The 14,755-nt window shown below is 40.1% G+C and overlaps 1 protein-coding gene across 7 annotated transcripts in view; it reads right to left on the bottom strand.

The window, feature by feature from the left end:
• Window positions 1-3,009, bottom strand: part of GDPD4 (glycerophosphodiester phosphodiesterase domain containing 4) — a 112,712-nt gene extending 109,703 nt beyond the window's left edge. Inside the window, exon 1 of one of the 7 annotated variants that reach the window (XR_008911428.1) lies at window positions 2,940-3,009. The gene's annotated coding sequence lies outside the window, so the exon portion shown is untranslated. The remainder of the gene's footprint in view (window positions 1-2,939) is intronic. The other 6 variants (XM_007490909.3, XM_007490912.3, XM_007490911.3 and 3 more) reach the window with 6 other exon arrangements.
• Between the last annotated feature and the right edge of the window lie 11,746 nt (window positions 3,010-14,755).

The raw sequence follows: 14,755 nt of genomic DNA, 5'->3' as shown, positions 1-14,755 counted from the left end.
TAAGGATTTATAATGATAATTGCTAACATTTACATGGCAGTTTAAGATTATCAAAGTACTTTACAAATATCTCATTTAATTCTTGTAACAATCCTCAAAGGGTAAATACTTCTGTTTTTCCCATTTTACAGATAAGTCAGATACTGTGTAAATGATTTTCCTAGAGTCACATAGCCTAATAAAGTTCTAAATCAGAATTTGAACTGGGGACTTCCTGCCTCGAAGTCTAATGCTCTATCCATTGTGCCACCTAGCATCTGCCTTAAGAAGGAAGAACCCAGAGAGAAGAGAATTAAAATGGGACCATTTCCCTCCTAAAACTCTGGTGGAAATCTGAAGAGCCAAGTAGAAAGGACAAGGAAATTAGCTCAGAGGATCGGGAGCACTGAGGGGGAAAAAAAGAAAACCAAAATGGAAGAACCAGCCCTTTGTCTTTTTTATTCTATTAAAGACTGCATCTCACTGTAGTAATCATATTTCTCATAAATTCATATTGTTAACCCTGTCCTATGCATATCCTTGCATACCTTTGTTTGCACAGGACATCTAAAGGATAGAGAGTGACTTTTTTGAGTGCAGAGTTGGGATCCCAATCCATCCCAATCCCTCAGCCCATTGATCAAGAGCTTTCCCTCTCCAATAGAGGATATTCTCATAAGTCATTCATATGTTTCATAACTATCCTTCCAAAGACAGAATTTTGCCTGGAGAATTAATTATAACAAAAAAAATTGCGAACAACCTAGCAATTAGGGAATGGTTGGACAAATTTGGGCATATAAATGCAATGGAATCTTATGATGCCATAAGAAACAAAGAATTTGAGGAATGCATAGAAATATAGAAAAATAAATGGTACACAGTGAACGACAAAGAACCAAATATGAAGCAATAACCATAACTTAAATACTATAAAAACAGCAACAAATTTATGTTATGAACACCATAAAGAGGGTCAGAAAGATATGATGAAAACAATAAGCTGTGACTAAACTAATTTCAATATTCTCCCTTCTAGGGATGAAGCTAATAATCATAAATAACAAGTTTGTGGTGAGTTTATTTCACCTCAAATAAAATTTGAAATGAAAATTTTGTTTTTCATTTTCTTATTCATATGCCTATATTTAGAAATACTTATAAGTTCATGGAGGCTAAATTAAATTCAATGATAAAATACTTTTAAAACTTTAAAAAAAAAATTGGATGTGTGAATGGTCTTTGCTTTCCATCTTTACAATAAAATGGGGGAGGAGGCAGGGAATAAGCATAGCAAACACTAAAAAAGAACCCAAGGTTTAACGTACTGCTTCAAAGGTGGTCCCAATCATCAGAAATGACTGGACCCTCTTTCTTGGACTCTGAAGCCCTAGCTTCTTCCCAGCTGAATGATTTAGGCAGCAATTCTTGGTCAAGAACCTGAGCTACACTTTGTCCCTGTATAATCTATACCCTGTATTACATCATCACTTCAGTAGTTTGACTCTCCCTCCAATCTCCTCTCCAGATTGTAGCAAATACTCCTTGTCCAAGCATCAACAGATACTATCGCCAGTAACTTGATGGGATAACCTGGAGATCGCAGGAACACTTAAACACTTAAATCGAAGGAACTTGTTACCTTTACAAGTCTTGGTCTCCCCATCTGTAAAAAGGGGTAATGATACTGGCACTACAGATCTCAATAGCTTTTACCACTTTTCTACCTTGGAAGCGATACACAGAATTGAGTCTAAGATGGAAGGTAAGGATTTTTTAAAAAATGATTGGGCCAACACACAATTCCACCAGTGTTGTAATAGCCGGCATACCTGTGCAACCCCAGAAATTATTAGATAAGGTTTGTGGTTATGTGAGTCGAGTTTAAGAGGACCCAAGTTGATACCTGAAAACCAGAGAGTACCAAAGAAAGGAGAGGAATGACTATTTCTAAACAAGTATTTAAATCCTTACCTTCTGTCTTAGAAGCCATACCATGTATTGGGTTCCAAGGCAGAAGAGTAGTAAGAGCTAGGCAATGGGTCACACATCTAGGAAGTGTCTGAGACCACATTTGAACCCAGGACCTCCGATCTCTAGACCTGGCTCTCTATCTACTGAGCCATATAGTTTCCCCTTAAAATTCTAGTAATGGATTATCATTCAAGACGGAGAAAAGGGGCAAAAGAGGAAGAAAATACGAAGAGGTGAGAAAAGGAAGAGAAGATACATGAAGTGGCAGAATGGGAGGAAAAGAGAGCTGTTTCTCCCGTAGCTCAGGGAGAGGATCTGAGCGTTCTCTCTGTCTCTCTGTCTCTGTCTCTGTCTCTGTCTCTGTCTCTGTCTCTCTCTCTCTCAGCACAAAGTAGTATTGGCAAGGGCAGGATACAGATAAGTAAGAAAAAGGGTAATTCCGCTCCAGCCCCATCTTCTTCTCCCTCCTGATTCCTGACAGCAGTAGCTCAGGGCCCCAGGGGTGTGATCCTTTCTGGTTCATCCCACCCTAAACTTAAACAATACCTACAGCCTAGCTGTGCTCCAGGTCGCTCTTCAGAGAACCTAATCGACTTCAGGATATTTTATGACTGAGAATGCCATGAACCCCTCCCAGGTAATACAATATGATTCAGGATGGGAATTAGAAGGCTTAGACCTTTCTCAGTACCCCCACCCTAACCCTCATTCTGAGGGCAACAGCCTGGCAGAGCTCAAGTCTTCCCCCCAAATTGAGTCCCAGGATCCTGATAGCATTTAACCTGTAGACACAGTCTATGTAAAGGGATTCGGGGGGAAACAAGGGGGGATGGGAAAGGGACACTTCCCAAGGGGAACACACATACACAAGGTGGAAATCAAGTGCCACCCGTAACCATTTCTCAAGCCAGACACAGTTCCTGTCCCCTACTGTGCCTGGGTTTCACCCCCTCCCATCCCAGATCCTCCCTTGACCAACTGCTCACCTAACCACACTTTCCTTCCAAGTGTCAGGATCTAGACTGGCAGTTGCTAAGCAACGCCAGCCTTTCCTCCCTCCCCAGTGGCCCCTGATTCTACTTCCCTTCCCATAGTTCTGGAGGACTCTCAGGTAAGTGATACTGATATTGGATGGAGTCTCCTTCCTGGGGAGAGATATTAAATCCTTGATGCCTCTTCAGGAAGTGGCTTCTCTTCCTCAGGAGCCTAAGAATGAGGGGGGACTTCCATGTCTGGCAACCAAGCAGAGATTCCCTCATGGGCCACATGCCATGATGGAGGCTCATCAAGGGCTCCTTGATCACAAAACTCATGCTTCACCCAACCACCAAAAAGTCCTGCCATAAGGCCAATATGTGGGTGTAGTGCACGGAGAAGGGCTGGATTTCTTGATCACAAGAGCAGGGTCTCATACCAACTCAGACATGGCAGTTACGGGACCTCTGGCAAATTCCTAAACCCTCGTAAGCCAGTGTTCTGGCCTTTAGAAGAGGAGTGCTACTGTCTGATCTGCCTCCTTCATAGGACTGGTATGAGGAGCAGAGAATTTTAGAAACCATCCAGCAGGACAGGAAATGAATGACCTAGCACTGAATCTCAAGGCTGGGAAATTGTTATGAAGAGGCATGAGAAGGGACCTTCTCTCTCCTTTGAGGAGGTGGAGACCAGTGCCACAAGTACTAGATTTTTCCATGTTTGGGCTATCTCTCTGAATTGGTTTCTCTTCTCTCCTCAATCCCTTAATTCTTCCCTTCTGAGATTATCTCCCATTTACTCTGCATCTATCCCATACATACATTTATCTGCCATCTCCTCCCTTAGACTTTGAGCTACCTGAGGCCAAGGACTACATTTGTATCCCTGGTACTCTACAGTGCCTCAAGCATAGCAAGCCCTTAATAAATGATTGTTGACTGATTTGTAACTCAGCTATTTAAAAATTCAAATCAATTTAAATAGTGCCATATTTAAAATTTTAATAAATTTATTAAAATTAAATACAATTTAAATTCTTATTATAAAGGATGGCTCTCTATGAAGAAAAGAGAGACATCAGAAAATATTAGTGTTATAAAAACTAAATTAATAAAATTTATTTTTTAAAGGGAGAGGGGAAAAAGAAATAAGTATTTTATATAGTAACTACTATGTGCCAGCTCCTGGACAGAGCACTTCACAAATATTATGCCATATGATTCTCAAGGTAGCCGCTTAAGAAAGCAGAGGAACTGAATTGAGAAAACTGAAGCAGAGATTAAAGTGAGCGATTTCTCAGGACCATACAGCTGGAAATATCTTAAGGTCATATTTGAATTCAGGTCTTCCTGAGTCCAGGCCCAGAGAGCCCTATCCATTGCTCCACCAGTTGCCTCTAGAAATACTAACTTAAAATTATTTTCAGGTATTACATATAAGAAATTTTAAATTATAAAACAAATAATTATAAAAATTAGTTATAAATTAGTTACAAAATAAAATTATAAATGGAATAAGACATATTAAGTTGAAAAATTAAAGAGTACAGTATAATATTTCTGTAACATTTTAGAGTTACAAAATATTTGCTTCAAAAAAGCCCAGAATGCAGATTAAGGCATATTTTGGGACTAGGCCAATACTCTATTGTTTTGCTTCCCCCTCCCCCCAACAGGGGAGAAAATGAAAGGATGGGAAAATATACTTTTAGTTTTTAAAAAGTTTTTTTTTTAAATGAGCCTTTCTGGACAACCAAAAAAGCTCAAAGTCCCCAAAAGCTTTTTAAAAATTCAGTATTAATAGGCAGAATTTTTTTCAATCATAGTATTCCCTGCCTTCTTAACCAAAAAGGCTGTTGGATGTCCTACAACTGTTTTTTGATGTCTCAAGGTTGGTAAATTATTCGTTCCATAAAAGGAGGCACCATGTTATCATTATCTTTCTACTTCCTCCCATTATTAACATAGTACCCTGTACCTATTTGGCACTTTGAACATGTTCAAATGTTGTTGAATTAATGAATGAATGAATAGCAATTACTGTACTATAATGGCCACAGGACCTATAGAGGTGTGTGGGGGGCTTTTACTTATATCATAGATTTGGGTCTGCTTTTTATATTTTTGTCTCATCCCTCCTGCCAGAGTATCTGCTGTCACTTCTAGACACCCTTCCCACACTCCCAAACCATTATCTTTGTTCTAGACTCACTTTAGTTACTGGTTCAATTTTGACCTACCAAAACTACTTTTTCTGGTGCTGTTCAAATGTTCCTGAATGCCTCTGGAGAAGTCACATGAGCAGGTTGACAAGGTCTTGTACAAATTTCTGATGCCCAATCTCAACCAGATCCCAATTACTGTGTACTCCTCCGTTGTCTCCCTTCTTGCCAATGCCTTATCTTCTCCATGGTGCCATCCTTACGCAGATGGGCTAATTCTTGCCAAAGGCCTTTGGGAATTTTTCCTCTACCCACAAAAGAGAGAGAAGGAATAGACCAAACCCTCCACAGGTCTTTTCTTTTGTTTCTCAAGTGGATTGTCTACATTATTACCCAATTATTTACACTCGCACTATAAGAATTTTCATTGGGATTTTAATTTTATTCCTAAATGACCATTTTTTATATCTGGTAACATCAACTTTTTCTTTTGCAGCATGAGTTTATAGATTGGATAAACTGGTCTCTAACACCCAGCTCCTAGATCCTGTGAAACTGGTTCTGAGATGGGTACCTAGACTGGCAAGCAGGAAAGTGTGCTCTCTAAGTCAGTCTGAGACATTTGCCTGTGGATCCTCCCTGTGAGGCTTCTCAGCTATTTCACCATGACAGTCACTTGACCTCTGGGCATCTTTTTCCTCCTCTATAAAATGGAATTAATACTTGCAGTCCCCAATTCAGGTCATATTGAGGATCAAATGAAATCTTTGTAAAGCACTTTGCAAACTCTAAAACACTATAAGGTTATTAACAGAAAACAGACTTAGGCTGAGATGATAGATTGTTACTGTACTGGAGGCTCATGCCTATCCTATTAGGATGTCAGAAAAGTCCCCAGACTGATACTTCATCCCCAATTAGGGGTGTGTGTGTGTGTGTGTGTGTGTGTGTGTTCTGATAAGTTTGATGCTAAGGCTGATCATTCCACACTTGTCTTTCACCAGTCTTCACTGAACATAGAGAAAGTGGCCCAGCCATTCCAAGCCTCATGTCAAGAGGTTCCCCAGCCCTCCCCAGGAGTTTATTTGAAATTCCTCTTTTCTCTGGTTGATAACCTCTGCCCAGAAAATCACTGAGAAGTATGGCACTAACAGTCAAAGAAAACAAAATGGAACACTCACCAGAACACCCAGATAATAAACACCCTCCAGAAAGCAGATGCCTCCCTGAAATGGACAGTCTTTCTCAGTCCTATCAGACAGGCTCCCAGAAAGCATCTCTTGAAGTTCTGGACAATTTCTAGCAGAGGCCATTTGGGGTCTCTCTCTCTGACTGCTGTTACCAGAAATCAGCATCAACAGTCTGATCTTACAAGCCAGGCCCCCCCATTAGTCCTTGAACCACTACAGCTGCTCCCATCCCAGTAGAGATGGTCCAGTTACTACCAGTCTAGGGACAGCTGGGGGGCTCAGTGGATACAATACAGGACTTGAAGTCAAGAAGAACCAATTTCAAATCTACCTGCAGATACTTAGCTGTGTGCCCCTGGGAAAGCTGTTTTTGCAAATGCTACTGATACCTCATCTGTAAAATTGGGATAATAGCACCTACTTTTGAAGATTGTTGAGAAAACTGAGATTTTTTTCCCCTTGCATTATCATATTTACTTGGATTACTATTTATTGTCTTAAAATACATGTATGCAGAATTTTCCAGTGAAATCATTCAGACCAAAAGGTATATGCACATACAGAGAGAGAGGGAGAGGAGGGAGAGTGAGTCAGACAGACAGAGACAGACAGAGGGGGAGGGACAGAGACAGAGAGACAGAGACAGCGGGAGAGGAGGAGAGAGAGACAGAGGGAGGTGGAGAGAGAGAGAGAGAGAAAGAGAGAGAGAGAGCAACCATATGATATACAATAAAATCCAATATTCAAAATAAAATACTGTTAAAATGGAGAGAGAACAACAAAATCCTGGTGAAACAGTCACTGATTTTTTAGGAGTGGACCTCATATCCTCTGAGTCCTTGGTGGCCCTGGCCCCACTCCATCCAGGGGCCATCAAATGACTGCAGATATCTGAGGTCACAGCCAATGGCAGTCCCTATTTCCTCTGGGTTTCTTCCCAGCAGCTGTATCATTTGCCTTCTCAGGCTAAGAGTTGGATATTTCCTCTTGAATCTTATTGTGAGGGGTTTTTTGTTTGTTTGTTTGTTTTTAAAGAAAAACACCTTAAGTTGCAATGTTTTCCCTTTTGGGAGGAATAATTTAAGCAACAAGAACACAAACCTAAGCTGTTTGTGATGGGGTAGGCAACTTCTTTTTGCTTCAACTCAAGCTCCGGGGTCATGAAATGTCAAAATAACCCAGTGTTCTTTTCAGAAATGTAGCAACATTTACTTCAAAAACATGATCTCCATTGTGATTCTAGATTATTGCTTGTAGAAAAACAACTTTGACTTGTCCAAACTTAGCAGAGATTTGGAAAATTCCCTGAACAACCCACATAGAAATTACAAAAGGTGGCACTTGGGATCTCCCTGGATGGCATGTTTAGAGAATCCCTTCTGGCTCCCAAGTGGCCCAAGTTCTCCCTGTTTCATGGAAAACACTCAAGCACTTGGTAATGGCCCTTGTCCGTTACCAACCAGTCCAACAGGTCTTTCAATCCTTCTAACCCAGGAAATCAGGCAGCACCTATGGGTTGGATTATGTTAGGAATATCATAAAATCATCTGAAAAGCACTTTGAAAACCTTAAAGCACTATATAAATAAATGCTAGCCATTGTTATGTCCTAAGTCCCTCCTTCTCACTAAGATTACTGTCCTTTGCCACTAAATTTTGCCAACCAAGGCCTTACACAAGCTTGTCCAGAAAGTAGGAATCTGAATACTCTTCTTCTCCAAGAAAATCTAGTCACTAGCAATGGGGTTAACTATGTTGCAAGTCTCCACATTCCTTCTCCCTAAGATCCTAAACCCAAAGTGAACATTTGAGCACTGTCACCTGTCCATCTGACAAAGCACTCCAATTCCTCCCAGAACCATCTCTCTTCGTCCCAAAGAATCTGTCTCGTCATGAGAGGATTACTGAACTCATCCTAGGGCAGAGCTACTCCCCCTTTTTCATGCCATGGACTCCTTTGGCAGTATAGGGAAGTCCATAAACCCCTTCTCCATGCATAGGATTTGTTTTTATTCCTTAGGTTTGAACATTTTTATTTATTTATTTTTAAATTAAATTAAACATTTTTTTTTACTTAGCATCTTCATTTTATTTTATTTTTTTATTTAGTCAATTTAGAACATTATTCCTTGGTTACAAGAATCATATTCTTTCCCTCCCTCCCCTCTCCTCCTCTCACCCTTCCCATAGCCGACCCACAATTTCACTGGGTTTTACATGTGTCCTTGATCAGAACCTATTTCCATGTTGTTGATATCTGCACTAGGGTGATCATTTGGAGTCTACATCCCCAATCATATCCCCCTCGACCCATGTGATCAAGCAGTTGTTTTTCTTCTGTGTTTCTGCTCCCACAGTTTTTCCTTTGAATGTGGATAGTGTTCTTTCTTATGGATCCCTCCAAGTTGTTCAGGATCACTGCATGGCCACTAATGGAGAAGTCCATTACATTTGATTGTACTACAGTGTATCAGTCTCTGTGTACAATGTTGAAATTTTTTATTTAATTAATTAATTTACAATATTTTTCAATGGTTACATGATTCATGTTCTTTCCCTCCCCTCCTTACCTTCTCCCAGCCAATGCGCAATTCCTCTGGATTTTACATGTGTCATTGATCAGAACCTATTTCCATGTTATTGACATTTGCACTAGAGTGGATCATTTAGAGTTTACATACCCAATCATATTCCCTTGGACTCATGTGATCAAGCAGTTGTTTTTCTTCTGTGTTTCTGCTCCCACGGTTCTTTCTCTGGATGTGGATAGTGTTCTTTCTCAGAAGGCCCTCAGAATTGTCCTGTATTATTATGCATAGGATTTGAAAGAAAACAAGTATATAGAAATGTAGTTATCAAATAAAATGTTTTAAGCAAGTTTACTAATACTTTTGTGCCCTAAGTTGTACTAAGAATCACAAAGCTATATCCTCAAATACCATAAGGTAGGTAAAGGGCTGCTAGGTGACATAGACTTGTGAGCCTGAAGTCAGAAAAACTCATCTTCATGAGTTCAAATCTAGCCTCAGACTATTAGTTCTATGACCTTGAGCAAGTCACTTTATATTATTTGCCTCAGTTTTCTCATCTGTAAAATGAGCTTGATAAGGAAATGGCAAAGTACTCCAGTTTCTTTGCCAAGAAAACCCCAAATGAGGTCACCAAGATTTAGAGACACCACTGAAAAACAGCAAAAGGGAATATAAATATTATAGCCTATACAAAGCTCTCTCTGATCTCTGGCCCCTTATCATTAGCACTCTCCTAAAATGATCTTGTTTTCAATCATCTGTGAATACAAGGAACGTCATTTCTTTGTGGTCAGGCTCTGTTTCTTCAGAGTTTGTATCCCCCCACCTATCATCACGTACCCTGTAGCAAATGCTTCATACTGGTGATTGAATTCTATTGAATTCCCGTTTTCACAGTGTAAGAATGTAAGAGATTCTGTAATAGATTATTTGTTAATTAACCCAACTTCCTAATTAACTAACAATTCCAAGTCATAAAAATGATCAATGTTGGACAAAGTGGCATATATTCAGATGGATGACCCTAGGTTGACAATATATGAACATATGAGTGAATACCCCTATTGGTGCTGTAACTTGGGAGCAATGGCTTTTACTATGCTTTCTCACAGGTTAAAAATCCAGCCAAAGGATTTGAATTAGCTCAGAATGCACCACCCGAGTTAATCACCAAGTGGGGCTCTTGAGTTTTTTTGTTTTGTTTTAAACCAGATTACAAACTCACCTACTAGCTACGTTATTGTTGTTGTTGTTTTCCTAGGAAAATCAGGTATTCTATTTAGAGGTAGACAGATGAGCAGGGACTGCTGTAGTATGTCCTATTTAACTAGTGTGTCATTCATATTCAATCCCATTCATCGGTGTTACACTCCAGATAGAACAAAGAGGGTAGTACGGAGAGAGGGAGAGGGCTCTCAAGACTGGCAATCACCTGGCCTGTTTCCCCTACTATAGCCACACTACTTACGCTTTCTTCTTCAAATCAGCTTTTAACCTCTCTACTATCCCAAGTCTCATCATGGGGATGAAAAAGTGATAAAATAGAAAAACACAGAATTTTCTATATTTCTATTTTAGGCTTTGCTCCCATTCATCCAGCACAATTCACTGCTCCCAGTTAATCCTCAGCCCCCACAAGATTTAGACACCCAGAATTAAAATGTGGAAAAATATAGAGACATAGATATTATTTGCATAACACTTAGCCCAGTGCTTAGCATGTGGTTAATATTTAATAGATGTGTGTTCTCTTCCTTTCCCATCATCCATCATTCCTGCTTCCCTCTCAGAAAATAGTTAAGGTCCCCAATGTGTAATTCAGTAACTGTGGTTCAGGTGAGTGGAGACTAAGACAGGGTTCCCCAAGGTCAAGGAAGGCAAAGGAGCAAAGCTTAGGAGGCTCAATGATTCTGACTCCATCCCATCCCTAGGCAGGACTCATGGAGGGAATACAGCCAATCCCCATATCTTTTCCCTTGGTGGCTGGTCTCTGCCTTTAATTACTTTTATGTCACTGTACTGGAAATCTGCATGTATACATCACAAGCACCAAAATACAGTAAACACTAACACTTATTCCCAAATCCCAAGTAACCATCCTATTAGTACTACTTACATCTTGTCCCAATGGTCAATGGCCATTACAATAGACACAGCTCAATGGAAAGTAATACTTGACAGCAGCTACTTTATATTACATGCAGAACATTTTGCATGCATATATCAGCATAGAAAACCATCCTGCAGATTTTAAGCCATACCTACTGATAATTAGGACTTGTACTTTGGATGGAGTCTTGAAAGGAGGAGATAATGTAAAGCTAGCAACAAAATATCAATAGGCTAACAGATAGTCAGCAACAAACAGGATTAGCATTAGCAAATAAACAAATTACAACAATGCATGGCTCTCAAATGTTAGCTATAGTACCTTCATAGCTATAACACATAAGCAAATAAATATAAACAGCAAAATAGTACAACTGAAACATTACTCAGAATCTAAAGCAATGAATATATCTCAATGTACAAAATTAAATTAAATATACATCATAAATGCAAATATTGGTATTATTCCCCCAACTACCTGCATATCTCCTCCACTTTTTGTCTCTTTGTTGAGCCTAACAACCACCTCGGGTACCATAACATCATTTATTTGTTAGATCTCTTTTGAGCTGAAATTCAATCAGTCACACACACACACACACACACACACACACACACACACACACACACACACACACACACCCCACTTACGAATGCCCTTGATTGAACAATAAAAATGATGAATTTTATCAAATCACTACCCCATGTCCACATATTTTTATATTGTGTGAGAAAATGGAAGCTTAAATATAGTCCTTTCATGACACTCAAGTCTAATGGCTGATCAAAGTGAAGAATTTATTCTCTTTATTGTTTGAATTCTAAACTGAGCCAGCCTCCTTTTTCACAGAACACCATTTTTACTTCAAAGAACAATGGATAAATTGTGGTTATTCAGACTTGGGTAGGTGGCAGACATTTTCTCAAACATAAAGCAAGTGTCAGTTCAAGGAAAACAACTGAAAATATTTGCTGGCAATGATGAAATTCAAGCTTTCAAGAAAAATGAGAATTTTGGAAGGCTTGGATCTGCTACTGTGCGTCTGACACTTTCCCAATACAGACTTTTCAGATGGTCATATTAATGAATGTGATTTTCTTATATTACACATTATGAAATGTGCCCACACCAAGACAATCTGTATAACTGAGTGAACCAATGTTTTCCAAATGACCAATGCCTACTGTTAAAAAATCATGAGGGGGAAGATGGGTGACTCAGTGGATGGAGAGCCAAGCCTAGAGATGGGAGGTCCTCAGACACTCCCAGCTGTGTGACCCTGGACAAGTCACTTAACCCCCATTGCCTAGCCCTTACCACTCTTCTGCCTTGGAAGCAATACACAGTATTGACTCCAAGATGGAAGGTAAGGGTTTAAAAAAAATCACTAAAAGTATAATAGAGGTGAATGGGTTTTCATAAAAACAGAGAATGAAAAGTTCTTTGATATGGTCTTAGATTTATGCAACTAACCTTAACAAACCACCACTTGAGTTTTGGGCGTAGTATCAAAGTAAATCTGTAATTATCTGAAAAGACTATTAATAGACACCTTCCTTTTTCTACCTATCTGGGTAAGACCAAATTTTCTGAGTATAATTCAACTAAAACAACCTATCACAACAGATTGAATGCAAAAGCAGATATGAGAATCCAATTGTCTTCTATCAAGTCAGATATAAAAAAAAAAAAGATAGGCAAAAAGGTAAATTAGCAACCAATCTTGTCGCAAAAATTTTGTTTTCGAAAAGTTATTATTCATAAAATATTTTATTTCTGTTAATGTGTATGTTGTTATCTAGATGAATAAATATTTTAAAACTTTATCCATCTTAATATCTAAAATGATAAATAATGGTAGAAATAATCCACATAAACAAAAATTCTTTTAAGGTCCTCAAAATCTCTTAAGGGGTCCTAAGGTAAAGAAGTTTAAGAACCGTTATGCTAAAATATACTGTTGTCTACCATCAGGGCCTTATGTCAAGCTGAGGATGAGACTTTTCCTCAATACTTCATCTCCCAGCCCATATATCACCCGTTCTAGGAGAGGAAAAGCAAACTCACCTACACTTGGACCAATCCAGGTTGAAACCTTGAGCTCTAGGTCAGTTCTCCATCCAAACATCTCCTGAGGGTTCGGGGAACAATGCCCACTCTACTTCCAATGCCTCATCCCACCCCTTCTTTGCCTGCCTCTAAGGTGAAGAACATAATATTGAGCTCAATTTTTTTTCAACAAAGCTTGGAGCTAGTAGATTTTTCTCCTCATCTAATGTCCACTATTAACTTGCTGTTTTTCTCAACATTCCTATAATTTATCAGTGGCCATTTAGAAGGAAGCAGTCACCCACCCTCTCCAGTTTCTTCCATTTCTCCCAACCCAAACCAGCCTATGTCCTATATCCAATCCTAACTCTTCCACTGTGTCCTTTGAATTCCAGTTCAAACAACCTTCTTTTCAGACTAATGCCTCCCTCTCACATTCCACCTATTAGCCATCAAAGACATGTGGCCACCCTCAGTGACCTTGTTTTTTCTCTTTCTCCAGCTTTTCTCTCCAACACTTTTCTCTCACCCAGCCCATTCACTGGGATTAGAGGGGGAGAGAGAATAGTCGCTTCCAGACTCTTGCTTTGCCTCCTTTGTTTAGTACACATTTCCTCTTTGGAAGTCTCTCAAAAAATTTTCACCCAATAAAAATGGTGCTAGATAGTATGCTATGAGTAGGCTATAGAATGACCCCTGGATCATTCTCCCTTATTTCTCAAAGACGCTACACCTAGATCACCATTTTCCTTTCTTTCCTCGCTCATACTCTCATACATGCCAAAGTATCTTCTCAAAAGACCATTTATTGGAACTGAAGCACCCAGAAAGTATAAACTGAGTTCTTGGTAACTGTGAACTTAGAAACCACCCACAAAGAAGAATTTTTAACCCTCCAAAATGATTTTCTCCCCAACTCCCCCCAACCCTAGTAGTGGTAGTCTCTCGGTGACCGAGAATGACAATTGTCTTTGTGCATTATCATCTATTGATGTACCCTCATGTGGCTTTGGAGTCCAAAGGCTGAGGCGCACAGTTTGTGGCACATGGGGCACGGGACTCCAGTTGTAACGGGAGATGCGGGTGTGGCCTGGTGTCGGCATTCACACGCAGCGGCAAGACGTCAACGTCGCTCATCTTCAAAGGTGGTGGCGGCATGGTTAATGTGGGTACAACAGCTGCTTCTGTCAGAGGCAGCGAGTTCTAGTTGCTTTGGTGTCATGCCAGCCCACTTCAAGTTTGACTTTAGCTGATCCTTGAATCTTTTCTTTGGTTGGCCTTGTTTCCTGAGTCCAGCTGACAGTTCATCATAGAATATCTGTCTTGGTATTCGCTGTGGGTCCATGTGGATGACGTGTCCAGACCATCATAGCTGGGTTTTGAGGACCATGACTTCGATGCTGGTGGAGTTGGCTCTGTCGAGGACTTCCTGGTTGGTGATTCGGTCCTGCCATCGGATCCTCATGATTGACCGGAGGGAGCGTTGGTGGAATTGCTCCAGCTGTTTCATGTTCTTCGGTACAGTGTCCATGTCTCACAACCGTACAGGAGCGAGCTGAGGACCACTGCGTTATACACTTGGAGCTTCGTCGCAGTGCTTACACCGCAGTGTTGGAGGACTTTGCAGTGCAGCCGCCCGAGTGCCTGGCTGGCCTTTTGGATCCTGGCATTGATCTCGTGGTCTAGGGACCTGTCGTTGGCCATGGTGCTGCCCAGGTACTTGAAAGTGTTGACGTTGGAAAGCTGCGTGCCATTGATTGTAATGCAAGGCTGGTTAGTTGGTCTCC

The sequence above is a fragment of the Monodelphis domestica genome, chromosome 4, assembly GCF_027887165.1.
Source record: "Monodelphis domestica isolate mMonDom1 chromosome 4, mMonDom1.pri, whole genome shotgun sequence".
NCBI lineage: Eukaryota > Metazoa > Chordata > Mammalia > Didelphimorphia > Didelphidae > Monodelphis > Monodelphis domestica.
Note: the sequence above shows the minus strand (reverse complement) of the source record. Positions and strands in the feature narration are given on the sequence as shown.